Genomic DNA, 13,570 nt, shown 5'->3' on the forward strand with positions numbered 1-13,570 from the left:
AAACCCATCCTTCCCATTAAGGTTTGACTGTATTAAAATGTGTATAGTTGTGGTGACCTGTTTACCCACTGCTTTTCCTATCCCATATTGTTACCCCCGCCCGCTTTCCCTTGCCCCTAGTCCTGGCCGCTCCCTCGGGCTCTCCCTATGGGTTCCTGTACCCCAACTCCGCCCATGCACCGCCCCTGCGAGCTGACAAAACCCCGGATGGCACTGGGACCACGAGGGCTCTCTGCCTCTGGAGATCGCTGGGGCAAGATCCTCTGGAGCCCTCATGGAGGGACCCTTCTCGCCTCCTTCACCGTCACTGTCTTGTAAAGCTGACAGCTGCTGGAGCAAAATCGCGGAGCCGTCTGAAATGGACTGCGGGAGGGCGACAATGGTCACGCTGCCCTAAGCAGCTCCGCTGAGCTCTCAGGGAAAGCTGCAGCTTGCTAAACTAAACCTAGCGCTACAACAGATAGTTCAGTATTCAAGAGCTGAAATCTAGACTGAGGTTTCTATCTTGTTTTCGCTAAGCCTGGCCTGTGTCCTGCACAAGAGGGAGACTGTGCTATAAGCGGCACAAATGAATCAATGGTAATATGCTGCTCCTTTTCCTGAATTAGTGACCTGTGGGACTTCTGCCTTACTTCCCTCTTCTCCCTCCCTATTCAAGAACAAGGTAGAGACTGAAAAAAGTCTCTTCATTTGCATTCATTTCAGGATAATGTTGTTCAGGCTGTTGGTTGCCTCCAAAACCAGTGTGGAGAGTAGTGGTTCACTTATGCTGCCACTGCGTATAGGTGCACAAACAGACCTAAATGGCAGTTACCTGACATTGGGGATGTTGGTTTGCAGTATCAGTATTAAATTCTGAAAAGTGTATTATTACTGCTGAGCCAGTACGCTAAAATCTGGAAAATATATTGTATGTTATGACTGAAATCAATATTCTCTGGATTTTCTTTTTAATCTTCAGGAAAGCATTTTTTAAAATTCAATCTCTCCAGAATACATACACTTAAAAATAACAGAAAACTTATAATATTCAGATGCATTTTTGTTACTGCTATTAGTGCAATAATACCTATCCAGAAAACCGTGAGCCACAATGTTCATTTCTCCCCCACTTTATCTCATCATTTATCTTATCCTTGTGGTCTCCTACGGCTGAAGAGGAGGTGATGCTGTTCACTCCAATTTAATGTGTCTGTTGAAGCAACTTGTGAGGTGGAAAAGTCCTTAAAACTGCAGGCAGAAACTGTAAGAGAAAGGATAATTAAGCTTTTAAATAATTATGTAAAGTATAAAAGAATGGTTTCTTGATCACCAGAATTCTAGATACTTGTTTTCTTCCCAGCAGCCTTGTTTTCTGTCTAGCTTGTGTATGTTTTATAGAATTTTGATTATTCAAGACTGAGCTTAGTAATGTTTTTAAGCTAGTGGGTTTGATGATTACCTGAGGCCTGCAATTTTCAGAATCAAAATAGAGGCTCTGGAAGATAGTATGTCATGTTCACTTGGGAGCTTTACAAAAATAGATATGTATCCTTGCTATAACCAAGCCTTAATGATTTCCAGAGAAAAACCAACTATGATGCAGGAGAGATCCAATGAATAGAAGGAGCAGTAAGCAATGAACCAGCAGCTTTGCATTATCACTTAGATCTTCTTACTCTGCCTACAAGTAATAACTTGAAGTCCACTGCAATTGTAGGTGATTGATGTTGTAAAATAATGGACCCAAGGACATAAAATTGCATAACTGAAGAAAAAAATTGTGTGTAAGAGATGTTCAGAATCAGGGAAATTACTCTGTCAGTATTTCCTCATGTTTTTTCTAGAAATAATAGCCCCTCTCACCAAATTCAGTAAGCAGCACAGTAAGCAGGATCAGGGCAATACCTGTAGCTTCATATTAACATGCTTGCACATCCCTTTTCAGAGTAACCTCTCTTTTAAAATACAGATGGCAGCATTGTCTGAAATATGATTTTTAGTACCTTAAATATGCAAAGCTGTGGGGGTTTATACCACTAAATTCTGTGGAGTTACTTCTAATTTTCCTGGTGTGAAGTCTCAATCAGGAATAATTTTCACTCTTTTTTTCTTTTCTCAAACTTCTTAGCAGTTCAAATACAGAATTCAAAAGAATACAGATTCTGGCCATTGCCTGCTGGAATGGGTTTGTTCTCTCAGTTCCTGGACAAAGACTGCCCACACCACAGCTGGCAGAGAAACAGAAGTCTGAGGAGTCTTTCAAAGACTGATTGTGTGCAGAAGCATGTCAGGGACAGCAGTGAAACCCTGCTGGCATGGGCAACACGTACAGTCCTGGTCAGGCATGGCTAAAACTTCCCTGGCTGAAGACTGGGCCAGAAGTTCTTCCCTTTTGGCAAGCAACGTTTGCATTTCTAATCTACATTTTTACAAGGTTAATTTATGCTAATGTTCTCGGGCCAGTGTTGGGCTTTTGGGCAGATGTCCTGTAGCAAATGAAACTGCTGGTGGATTTAGCAAATAAATGAGCTTTTGAATGGGTGAAGGTCACAGTCACTAAAGAATGCTAAGACACTTTGCACATATTTACTACCACATAATTACTATTAAAATTCCTAAGGCAAATCAGTATCAGTCATGCCCACAATGTTGTCTCAAGCTGGACATTTTGAAATTTTGTCTCTGCTCAGTCAGACTTTCATCCTGCTGTTTTACTGCAATTTCTCCTTCTGTCATCTTTTCAAGACCTGGCTCTTGCACAAGCAAAGAATTGCAGCCTTTTTGCGCCCTTGCCTTCCTCCTCAAATTCATCTACTTTGGCCTCTTGGGTGATAAGCTCAAGGCCTTTGCTTTTAAAATCCTCTTACTGCATTTATGTCACACACTGGTGTTAGTTCATACACTGAGATTGTTTTCACTGGTATTTTGCCAAAATCCTACCAAGTTCACATGGGCTGTACACCCAGCAGTAATGGCACATTTTCATGTGTTGTTACAGGAAAGCCACGATAACCTTATAAATAAAACACAGGCTTTGTTATGTCATGAGAGCCCAGGCTTGCTGGAGGCTCTCTTTGAAGAGTAATTTGGTGATGCTATCAGAGCCAAGTCATGCAGTTAGTCATCCTCTCACATTCCTTCAGGTTTTAATTAAACAATTACTTTCCAGCTTTCCTTAAATTTCTAGCCTAAAGAATGTAGGACATATTTCCTCAATAAAGGAGGGAGTAGTTACCTGTTGCTTTGAGCCTAGACTGAAAAAAGTATCATAGTTCCACAGAAAACTGTTAAAGTTCTTACAACTGAATTAGGGGGGTTTTGCTTCATTCTGGAAGAAATTCTTGTCTTGTCTGCATAAGGTATTACAGACTTGTAGTTCCTTTGACAAATAACCTCAGGAATTGACTTAAACCCCGGTGTCTAGTTTTTTATAAATTAAGAGCTGATGCTCCTTTGCTGGGTACTTAGAGGTTTAGCTAATTTTGCTCCACTGAATGATAGAATTTTTTTTTTTTATTACTACCATTAGAAGAAGCAAATGACCAACATGCCTGCGAAGAATTAGGCAGCTCACTCTCATTTCACAGCAGGAGACACATTCTGTGGCTTGGTGAAAGCATTTTGATAAAAAAGTGCCTGACTGCATTAGGGGATAGGCATGGGTGAGAAGTGGAAGAAGAAATCATGAATGTGAAACTCCTTCAAAAGCAGAGATCCAAGTTAATGAAGCAAACCTAATCAGGAGGCATAGCAAGATAGTGAAGTACAAAAGAAAACATTTCCCTTTAGGTATTATGAGAGGTTGGCTGGTAAAACCATGATTTAACCTTGGTCAACAGTTCTTGACAGTGGATCAAGATCATCTCGTGGGTGTTGACTTCACCAGACCCTCCCTTACTGCTTGAAGATGCTTCTTCCCTTTTAACTATCACCATCTACAGGCTCTGCCTGCAGACACCGAAACGAATTGTGTATGACAACCAAGCCAACCCACTCCCACAACAAGATTTTAATGTAATTTATCTGGTGCACCTCAGTGGAGAGCATGTGTTCAGCAGCAGCTGCTGTGGTGGTCAGCCCTGGCAGTGCAAGAAAGCCCAAGTGATGCTCCCCAGCACAGCTTGTTCTCTGCTTGCTTCTGTGCCTGACCTTGCCAGCAATCAAGGAGATGTTTTATTTCCCCTGTTTTTTTTTTTTAATTAGCATAATACGGTTCAGCAAAAGTCAGTGCCAAGAGTAACATTTTATGTGGAAAATGAAATGCCTCCTTGAAAGAACAGATACATAAGATCTGTCTGCTGTCAAGGGCTAGTTCCTGCTTTTGAATTTTAGGTAACTTCCATTCATCATTTCCAAGTATTTAGCATGCAAACCACAGTTGTGCTCTTTCCAAAGGGAATGTTTACTAAATTAAGCATTAAAGGAATATGAAAGTGATTCTCTATTCTAATGATACTTAATTAGAAATAAAACATGGAAATAGATTAAAATAATTAGTCTTAATAAGCAGTAATTGCCAAGTCTTGTGCAACAGAATAGCCTTCCCAATTTAGAGGTGGAGAATAATGATGCTGTGGAGCTACTAATAGACATTGATTTAAATATTAATTCAACTTGTAAAGTATGTGTAAGTTGTTTTTTACTTGAAGTACATGGTCCTAACCACAGAGATCCTTGTGTGCTTACTATCTATCAGGATAGTATCCATCCTGCTATCCATCAGAATAAATATATGTTGGATCAAGACCATCTGAGGGAACGTCGAGTAAATAGGTTAATAATGAAATTTGTTAATTTGTTTTATGTCATGTAGAAGTTTATCCTATGCACACAGAGGCTGTCTGTACTTAGAGCTCAGTGTTTGCTTCACGTGAGGTGTCCGCTTTAAGTCTCAGTGCAGTGGTACCCCCCCTACATGCAGAGATCAGGCAAGCCACTACACCAGCTGAAGCAGGGAATAAAACCAAATCTTTTTTACTGTTAGTTCAACTTTCTGAATCTTGATAATGGAAGTGTGGCTGCCTATACAGTGATTACCCCACATATTGCTATATATGTCAAACTGGGACTGCACCTTATCTGGCTGAGCCACCCAGGCTGGACCAGGTTTCTTTGGCAAAGTGCAGATCAGTGGCATCTGTCTGCTTCAGTCTCACTTTCTCCATCTAAAGCTCACTGAGCCTGTTCTCATCCTGAACTTCTATTAACAAAAATTCCAGCACAGCAAAGAGGAAGCAAGTGTTGTTTGGGTGCAGCTTGCCACTGTAATTCTGTGCCCTATGGGTCAGTAAATTTTCTGCAGTCCCTTTTAATTGGGAAAATGCTCCAACTAAATTTAAAAATAATCTTATAATTCTATATGAGATTTTCAAAATGTTTTGGTGAATGCAGGAAATTCTTTTATACAGCAATCATGTGGGGTTCCTTGAGTTTGTGCTAGTCCACAGAGAACCGAGCAGGATCCTGTAGACAAAGACAGCAAACAGATTGATAGCCGTGACAAGGGATCCCTCAGTCCCACCTACAGCCCCCAGGCTTGAGAAAACAGAAAACTGAAGATAATGCACTGCTGAAAGATCAGTCCTGTAAAAGGAAGACAGGAAGAGGAAGATGTCAGCAGCTAAAAGTCCAAAGGACAGGCAAAGTTGGCAGCTCACACTGGTCTTCAGAACATAAGGAAACTGAGACCATCCCTTTGAGAGGGACCAAGTGTAAGCAACCCTTCTTCATTCTCTGTTCAGTGAATATAACTTCACCCTGCTAGGCCATGGTTTGATGACAGAGTAAATGCAACACTATGGCTCTTGGCTGGATCAAAAATGTCAAGACTGTGTAACACAGAATGCTGAGTCTGGTTGTTTTTTTGGCTTAAATTAATTTTGTTTAACAAAAATGTTGACAAGGCTAACTTGATAAGCTTTACACCAGATCAGGTGTCACCTGCCTGTGCTGCTGTAATGATACTGTATCAGGTATCACCCTTCTTCCTTTAGCTACTGTAAAAATACAAAACCAACATCAGTTGTTTAGCTTGGACTAATAATTGTGTGCCTGCATCTGTGCTGAATCAAATTTATATTAATGAGTTGATCTGACAATGCACTAAAGTAGTATTCAAGATCTTTGACCAACAGCCTTAGATGCCAATGTAATCTAGACATCATCAGAGTCTTTTTGGTTTTGTGTGATCTATAAATCTCTTTCTGAGTGGTTTTCAGCCATAAGAAGATACTTCGTTTTGAAAAGGTTACAGTATGTTCAGTGTGTGATTCTGGTATTTATAGCTCCTAAAGGAAAAACTGACAGCAAACCTGTTGGGCCTGCTGGCTATCAGGACTGGCAATCGAGGGAATTAATGCATCCCAGCAGCCAAGAGAGCCTTCACACCACTGGGACTGCTCTGATCCCAGGTAAGGAGAGTGCTGCCATCCTGTAGTAGTGCATGTTCTGACAGGAACTCCAGAAACTTGCAAAAAGTATTGGAGAGCACTACCTGACACCTTGCAAGGCACGTTGACCCTCACAGCAGCAGCAGCCTGGGACAAGGAAGCCATGGTCCCCTCACCTGGGGGCAGTGCTGTGGTGGGTACAGCTGTGGGGCTGGACCTGTCTGGCCTCAGGGAGTCTTCAGTCCAGCCTTTCCTGCCTGACCCACTACAGGGCAGCCAAGACCAGTGAAAGGGCCAGGACTGTGGTGCCTGCCTAGCAAGCCCAGGTCCTTGGGGGCTGCCCCACTCCAGCCACCCCTGGCCCTGCACAGGAGCCGTCAGCTGCTCCTTGGGCCCGAGGGGCAGTGGGAAGTGTTTCAGAACCACAGAATATTCTGAGCTGAAAGGGACCCAGAAGAATCAAGTCCAACTGTTAGCCCTGCACAGGACAGCCCCAACAACCACACCATGTGCCTGAGAGCACTGTCCACACACTTCTTGAACTCTGTCAGACTTGGTGCTATGATCACTTCCCTGGGGGCCCTGTTCCAGTGCCCAGCCACCCTCTGGGTGAAGAACCTTTTCCTGATATCCAACCTAAAAGTCCCCTGACACAACTTCAGGCCATTGCCTTGGGTCCTGTTACTGGTCACCACAGGAAAGAGATCAATGCCTGTCCCTCCACTTCCCCTCATGAGGAAGTTGTAGACCACAATGAGGTTTCCTCTAGGAACAAGCCAAGTGACCTCAGCCACTCCTTAAATAGTTTCTCCTCTAGACCCTTCACCATCTTTGTAGGCCTCCCCTGGACGCTCTCTAATGGTTTTAGATCTTATACTGTGGCGCCCAGAACTGCTCCCAGCACTCGAGGTGAGGCCGCCCCTGTGTTGAGCTGACCGGGACAATCCCCTCCCTCTCCCGGCTGGCGACGCGTCCCTGATGCGCCTCAGGACACGGCTGACCCTCCTGGCTGCCGGTGTCACGGAAGGGCTCTGCTTCCCGCAGGGCATTGCAGTCGACGGGCTGTTCAAAGTTCAATACCCGGGAAGGGCCAGCGCACCCCGTCCTCTCTGCGCTACCGCGACCGGGAACCAGCCGCCCAGAGCCCACGCAGAGCAGCAGAGCCCGGCCCACGGCGGCAGCACGGGCAAGGGGCCCCGGTGTGAGCGGGGTGATCAGGGGGCGGTACCGGAGCCGCCCCCGCCCGGCCCCGCCCGCCCCTCCCCTTCCGGGCCGCCCGCCCCCCGCCCGCCCTTTCTCTCCGCCGCGCCCGTGCGGAGCAGCCGCGGCCGGCGCGGCGGCCGGGACCCGCCCCGCCGGCTCGCCGGGCACCTGCTCGGGGCGGAGCGGCGGCGGCCGGAGGAGCGGCGGGAGCGGCGCCGCAGGCGGTGAGTGCGGGGCTGGCGGCGGCACCACGGTTGCGGCGGGGCCTGGTGAGGCCCGGCGAGGGGGCGGGGGCCGGTGCCGCGGGCAGGGGGAGCCGGGGCGGCCGTGGTCATTGTCCCTGTCAGCGCCGCCTGCGCGCCGGGAAGGAGCGGGCCGGGGTACGCGGGGCTCCGTCGCCCTCCGCCGCGCCCAGCGAGGACCGACGATCGGCCTGGCCCGGCTCGGCCCGGCGCGAGGGAGGTGAGTGGGAGGTGCCGCCCTCGCTCCCCGCTCTGGCCCGGGCCGTGCTGGCCGGTGGCCGCGGAGCTGCGGGGACGAGAGCTCTGCGGGGATTGTGCTGCACCCATCCTGGGTCTGCTGACGGCGGGGTAGGCTGGAGCAGCGGCACCCGGACCCGCCTCTCCCCGCGTGTGTGCGTGCATGTACGGACTGTGTGTGCTGTGGTGCGGTGCGCGGGGGCCGTCAGGAGGTTTGGGAGGGTCAGGAACAAAGCATAGGGCAGGGGCACACACCCAAGTGGCCGCGGGGCTGTCGGCCGTGCCCCCGAGTCATGACTGTTCCAGAATACCCGTGTTGCTGTGAACCCTCTGGGCCAGCAGCACCGCAGAGCTGAGGTCGCTGCTCACTGTTCCTGTAAGGACACCTTAGAGGTGAGCAATGCTTAAATACCAACAGTCCCTGTTTCCAGTAATTTATGTGTTGTCACACGCAGAACCACACCAGTTAAATTCTTTATAATAACTTAGAACGGTACAGGTTTTGTGTAACAGTCGCAGCTCAGTTTCAGTATGTCTTTGGTTTAGCTTAATATATTTTCCAGATGGAGTCAAGCCAAAGCAAGATGAATTGGTGCAGATTTGAACGAATCTGTGGGTTTTTAATACTTCTTTGGGTGGTTTAGTTGATTATGCACAATTTTTCATACACATCTGAGTGGGTGGTAATGTCTCGTAAGGAATTGGGGATAGCAGTCTCCTCACTTGGCTCTACTACACCTAGGAAAACAACACCTAATTTCTACTGCCTTTCTTAAATGCCCCAAGTCACTAATAAATAAAGTTTAGATTCCTGAGTTATAAGCGTTTAAAACAAAGGCTGCTCAAATTGCTTGGAGATTTTAATTACCTGCTTACTTTGTTTGTGGACCTCACGGAAAAGTGAATCTTCTGTGAAGGTCTCGTTGGGTGTGGATAGCTGGAGGAAGAGCATGGAAGAGGATGCCAGGAAGGGAGGGGAAGAAATATGCAAAAGGCATGGAAGGATCTTTGGTGGAGGATGTCATCTTGTGGCAGCCTGACACAGGGCTGGGCAGAGAGCAGATGACTCTTTCCCTTTGAGGATTTTTCTGATTTTTTCTGTTTGTTTTTAATATTGGTGTTGATGAGGTGAACTGAAGTTAATTAACTTCCTTTAGTGACACACCCTGTTATCCTGATAAACACCTGTCTATCTTGAGTGTCCATGCACTCCTCCACATCTGCCTTCAGCAAAAGAACTGGTATTTCTGCCACTGCTTTTGTAAGAGTCATCAAACCAACTCTCTGTGTGCCTGTGCTGGGGCAAGATGGGCTTGATTTTGGTGCAGTGCTGGCTTGTGGGTGTTCACTTGTCAGGAGGTAACATAGGCTAGGTTGGTGTTGCAGGCAAGCTGGTGAGGGATGTGGCTGCACACAGTTAGGTTTGCTTTTCCTCTCAGGTGGCAGCGGGTGCTTGCTGTGTGCAGGGAAGGGAGGAAACACGCTGGAGTCTTCCAGTGAAGATGCATTTATCTGGTATGACTGGGGAAGGCAGCCTGGACTTCCCAGCCTCCTGGCAATGCTGCTCTGCAGCATTGCTGATTCTGAATAAATAAGGGTCATATTTTGGTTTTGTGGTGGTTTTGTGACACCAAGGTGAAAAAGCTAAGGTTTCCATCATGGTTTGTATGTTTTGGAGATCTTTCAGTAGGCAGGAAGTTGTTGTGGTCTGTCTCTGGTACCGACACAAGCAGATTTAACATGCTTCTGGTGTCCCCTTAGAAGCTGGTTGGCAGAGGTGGCTGGGTATGGTGCTGTAACATTTAAAGCTCTGTAGTGAACAGGTGTTAAAGGCCTCTAGTTCAGCACGTTGTAGAAATGGCTTGCTACTATATTTATGGGTTGGGCTTTCTTTGTGTAAAAAAAGTTTGAGAGTGAAATATTTATTATTTGATACAAATTTATCCTGCTCAGTCTTTCCAAGTTGGCATTCTAATCTGCTCTTTTGCAAAGGTGAAGCATTGCCTGCTAATTAGTGTAATTAAATGGGTCGGTTTTAAGCGAGAACACACTGAAAAGTTATATGCTCAGTAGACCTACTCAGTTATTTTTATTCCTTTGCTCAAATGTGCAGGCACAGGGGAATACTTTCTATGCGTTTCAAGCAATTACTTAGAATTTGTTAGGTGATCCACTGACAAATGTATGCTTGAGCTAGGCCTGTACTTTCTGTACTAGGTCTTCCTCCTATTGTGAATGTGAGGTGGAACAATCATTTTTATATCTCTATCTGTTTGTGTAGCAAGCAGAGGAGAGTGATCCCCACAGGCTGTCCCTGCATGGCACAGTTACCTCTCTAGCATCAGGCCTGGTTGTCTGTTAACAATCCTTGGCATTGGGATATAGCCTGTGTAAAGCCTGCCTTCCCCTGCTTGTGCCAAAGAAAAAGGATAAAGCTGAGTAGAAGGACAACTTCTAAAGCCACGATGGATGCAATTTTGGTGGGTTGGAGGGGTGCTTCTGGTGATGGGGAGGCCCAGTCTCTCACCGGATAAACTGAAGCATTGACGCTGCTCTCCTTGAGGGGTGACACGTTCAGGAGTGTGGTGCTGCCTCCTGCCATTGTTGCCCTCCCTTCCCAGCTGCTCTACCACAGCTGCCTGGGGAGGTGCTGTGGACCAGATCTGGAAATTTCTTAAATATAGCATTGCATGAAAAATGGAGGGGGGAAGAAAAAGAATTATCTCCCTGATGATGTTGGTGGTGAGAATTTATGCTGTGAGACCGCAGTGGCCTCAGACCTGCCACAAAATACTGTGGAGATTCGAAACATATCCTTGGAGATGTGGAAGGCACTCCAAGAGTAATAAAAGCCCAGGAGAGGGGATCTGTAGTCATAAAGAGCTATTGTTGAATATCAGAGAGCTGTGAGAGAATTGAGGATGGAAATTTGGCGCTCAGTCATTTGCATTGATCTGTTACCTGCTGTGTTGTCCAAAAGAGGGGATGGTTTAGAAATCCCTCAGCCAAGTTTCATTTGTCTCAGCTGGTGTGTGTCCTTGACTTATACAGCTGTTCTAGCTCATAGTTTTCAAAGCTGTCACATGTGTCCTTCCCTGAAGTGGTGAGCCTTGAGTTGGGAGTCACCTCCATGTGCTGGCAGAGCTCAGTTAACAGTGGAGATTGTACTGAAGCCTGTCCAGGAAGCATTGACTACAGGAATCCTGTTGCAGGTTCAGAAAAATGGAGACTAGTTTGCTGGGAGATGGTTCTCTGCTTTTATACTTTTTCCTGAGCACTTGGTATTGGAGGTGATAAGATTTGCCTTGAAGATGAATGGGCAAGAACATGCCAGGCTTGTGTTCTGCTTGGACGGTGGCTGGAGTGGGCATTGCACAGGACAGCCTTTGAATCAGCTCTTGTAACCTACGCAGTGGAGAAGTTGTCAATTCTATGCTTTTCATTTAATGATGGTGTAAATGACTTTCTGTATTGCAGACTTAACAAAAAAAAAAAAAAAGAAAAGAACTTGAAGTCTGGATTGCAGCTGAGCTTTTAATTTGAGTGTATTTCTGTCAAGTACTTGGTTGTCCTGGTATTGAGAGTCTCAATTCCTGGTTTTTCTTTCTTGACAGACACTGCAGCAATACCGTCTTTGGTGTGTCTCTTGCAGCTTCCAATTGATCCCCGCCTAGAAAGCAGTCAGTGAAAAGCTTGGAGCTGCTCCTTATCTTTTTCGGGCAAAGTGAAAGAGAGAATAGTGATGTGGGTAGTTTTTACAGCAAGAGTGTCAGTGTCAGCCAGCTGTGGGACCCAGCCTTAGAGACCTGCTTATCCCTGTCTGCTCCGAAAGGTTTGCAATGGTGGTCAGGCAATCCCTCCAAAAGGGATGGGGAATGACATCTCCCTTCACTGTAGGTGAAAGGCACTGAAGAGCAGCTCCCCGGTGATGAGCAGTATTAGTATTGATTTACCCTTTGTGAGTCCTGAATAGGGTTTTTTCCATGATCTGTTGGAGATGATGGAAGGCACCAAAAAGGCATATATAGCAGTCCCTACATTTATAGTCTGTTCCAGGAGAGTTAACAACTTCTACTCAGTCTGTGCTGTTACCTGCAGGATTTTAGCTATTTGGGGCTTGCTGATTTTGGGCTCTTTGTATTAGAAAGAGCTCCGGTTCCCTTCTGTGCAGCTAGATGATTGCAGTCGTCATTTGTGATTTCTTGTTTCATACTGGAGAAAGTCAAACAGATAGAAGATTGTTCTGTTGAGGAGAGCAAGTTGTTAAAAATTCATAGCCTTTCTGAAAGAACATGTGTTCAAGTTGGCACATCCCATACAATTTCTGGTCATTTTTGAGCTACTTGTCTCAAGATACTCCTTTCAGGATTATAAAAGAATTTTGTACTTGTCAAAACACTGATATCCCAAGGGTGGAATCAAAGGATAGCTGGTAGCAGGCTTGAGGTCATTTTTCCCAAGAGGGAAGTTGTCCGATTCCAGTTCTGGAAGTCAAGGGAAAGAAATGAAAGGGTGGGATTGCCATTAATATTTACAAACTTATCTAAGCACAGTTACTGATAACTTTTCTAATGAGTCACTTATTGTAACATAACAAACACAAGCAGCACTCTGAACCTAATAATGCTGCTTAGTTAAAAAAGTAGTTCTTCATGTTTTTATAGTGACAGCATCTGACAAAGTACAGTAGAAGGTCTTGGAGAAATTCAGGGCCCAGAGCAGTCAGGTCTTGGCACCTCTGCTCCGTCATGACCTGGCTTTTCAGAAGCACCTGGATGGCTGACTTGCAAACTGTAGGGCCTTCACTTGATTCCAGTAATTCTGCTACAGACAGGCTTGCTACCTGATACCATCGTACAGAAAGCTTGCATTTGGTATGGAACCATATTGCTGGTTAGGTGAGGTGACTTAAACATGGATTTAGCAATGTTTACAAATTCTGTATAGATTAATTTGCAGTTCTGGTGTTATACTGGGAGCCTTGGTGGGGGGGCAGTGTCTGCTGCCTTCGTATGGTGTGTTTCTCTTTGAGGAAATCGTGTTGCGTGGCTCATTTTTTAGGAGGTGCGTTGAAACAAATGAACACTTCTTTCCACTAAACAAAAGGAATGTCATCACTGGAAATTACAGCAGTCCTCCTTATCCCAGGGCAAGATCTAGGACGTGCTGTCACAGTCTTTCTCACGCTTTTAGGTATAATTGTTTAGCCAGTCTTGGAAAGAATAAGGAATTGGTCATTAGGTATGCTCAGTTTCTAGCTTTATCAGTCTGGCAGATCAAGTTCTGTACAGATGGTTGGGTGGGGTTTGATGGTACTTTTGTCTTTTTGGTGTTTACATACTTGTATGAAAATTAGGAATAAAGTTCAGAACTGAAGGGAAGGTAGGAAGAAAGAATTTGATCAGCACATAAAATACTGTCACTTCTAAAAGTTTATCAGAAGAGATTGTAGTAGTGAATCTTTGAAGCCTGTGGGACATGCACCACATTTTGAAATGTGCTACCCAGGGAGTGTGG

The 13,570-nt window shown here is 45.7% G+C and overlaps 1 protein-coding gene across 2 annotated transcripts in view; it reads left to right on the top strand.

Annotated features, from left to right (window-relative positions):
• The first annotated feature begins 7,690 nt into the window (after positions 1-7,690).
• The window catches only part of BCLAF3 (BCLAF1 and THRAP3 family member 3), a 32,986-nt gene continuing 27,106 nt past the window's right edge, over positions 7,691-13,570 (top strand). For both annotated transcript variants that reach the window (XM_069001441.1, XM_069001515.1), the window contains exon 1: positions 7,691-7,798. The gene's annotated coding sequence lies outside the window, so the exon portion shown is untranslated. The remainder of the gene's footprint in view (positions 7,799-13,570) is intronic.

Source organism: Aphelocoma coerulescens, chromosome 1, assembly GCF_041296385.1.
Source record: "Aphelocoma coerulescens isolate FSJ_1873_10779 chromosome 1, UR_Acoe_1.0, whole genome shotgun sequence".
Taxonomy (NCBI): Eukaryota; Metazoa; Chordata; class Aves; order Passeriformes; family Corvidae; genus Aphelocoma; species Aphelocoma coerulescens.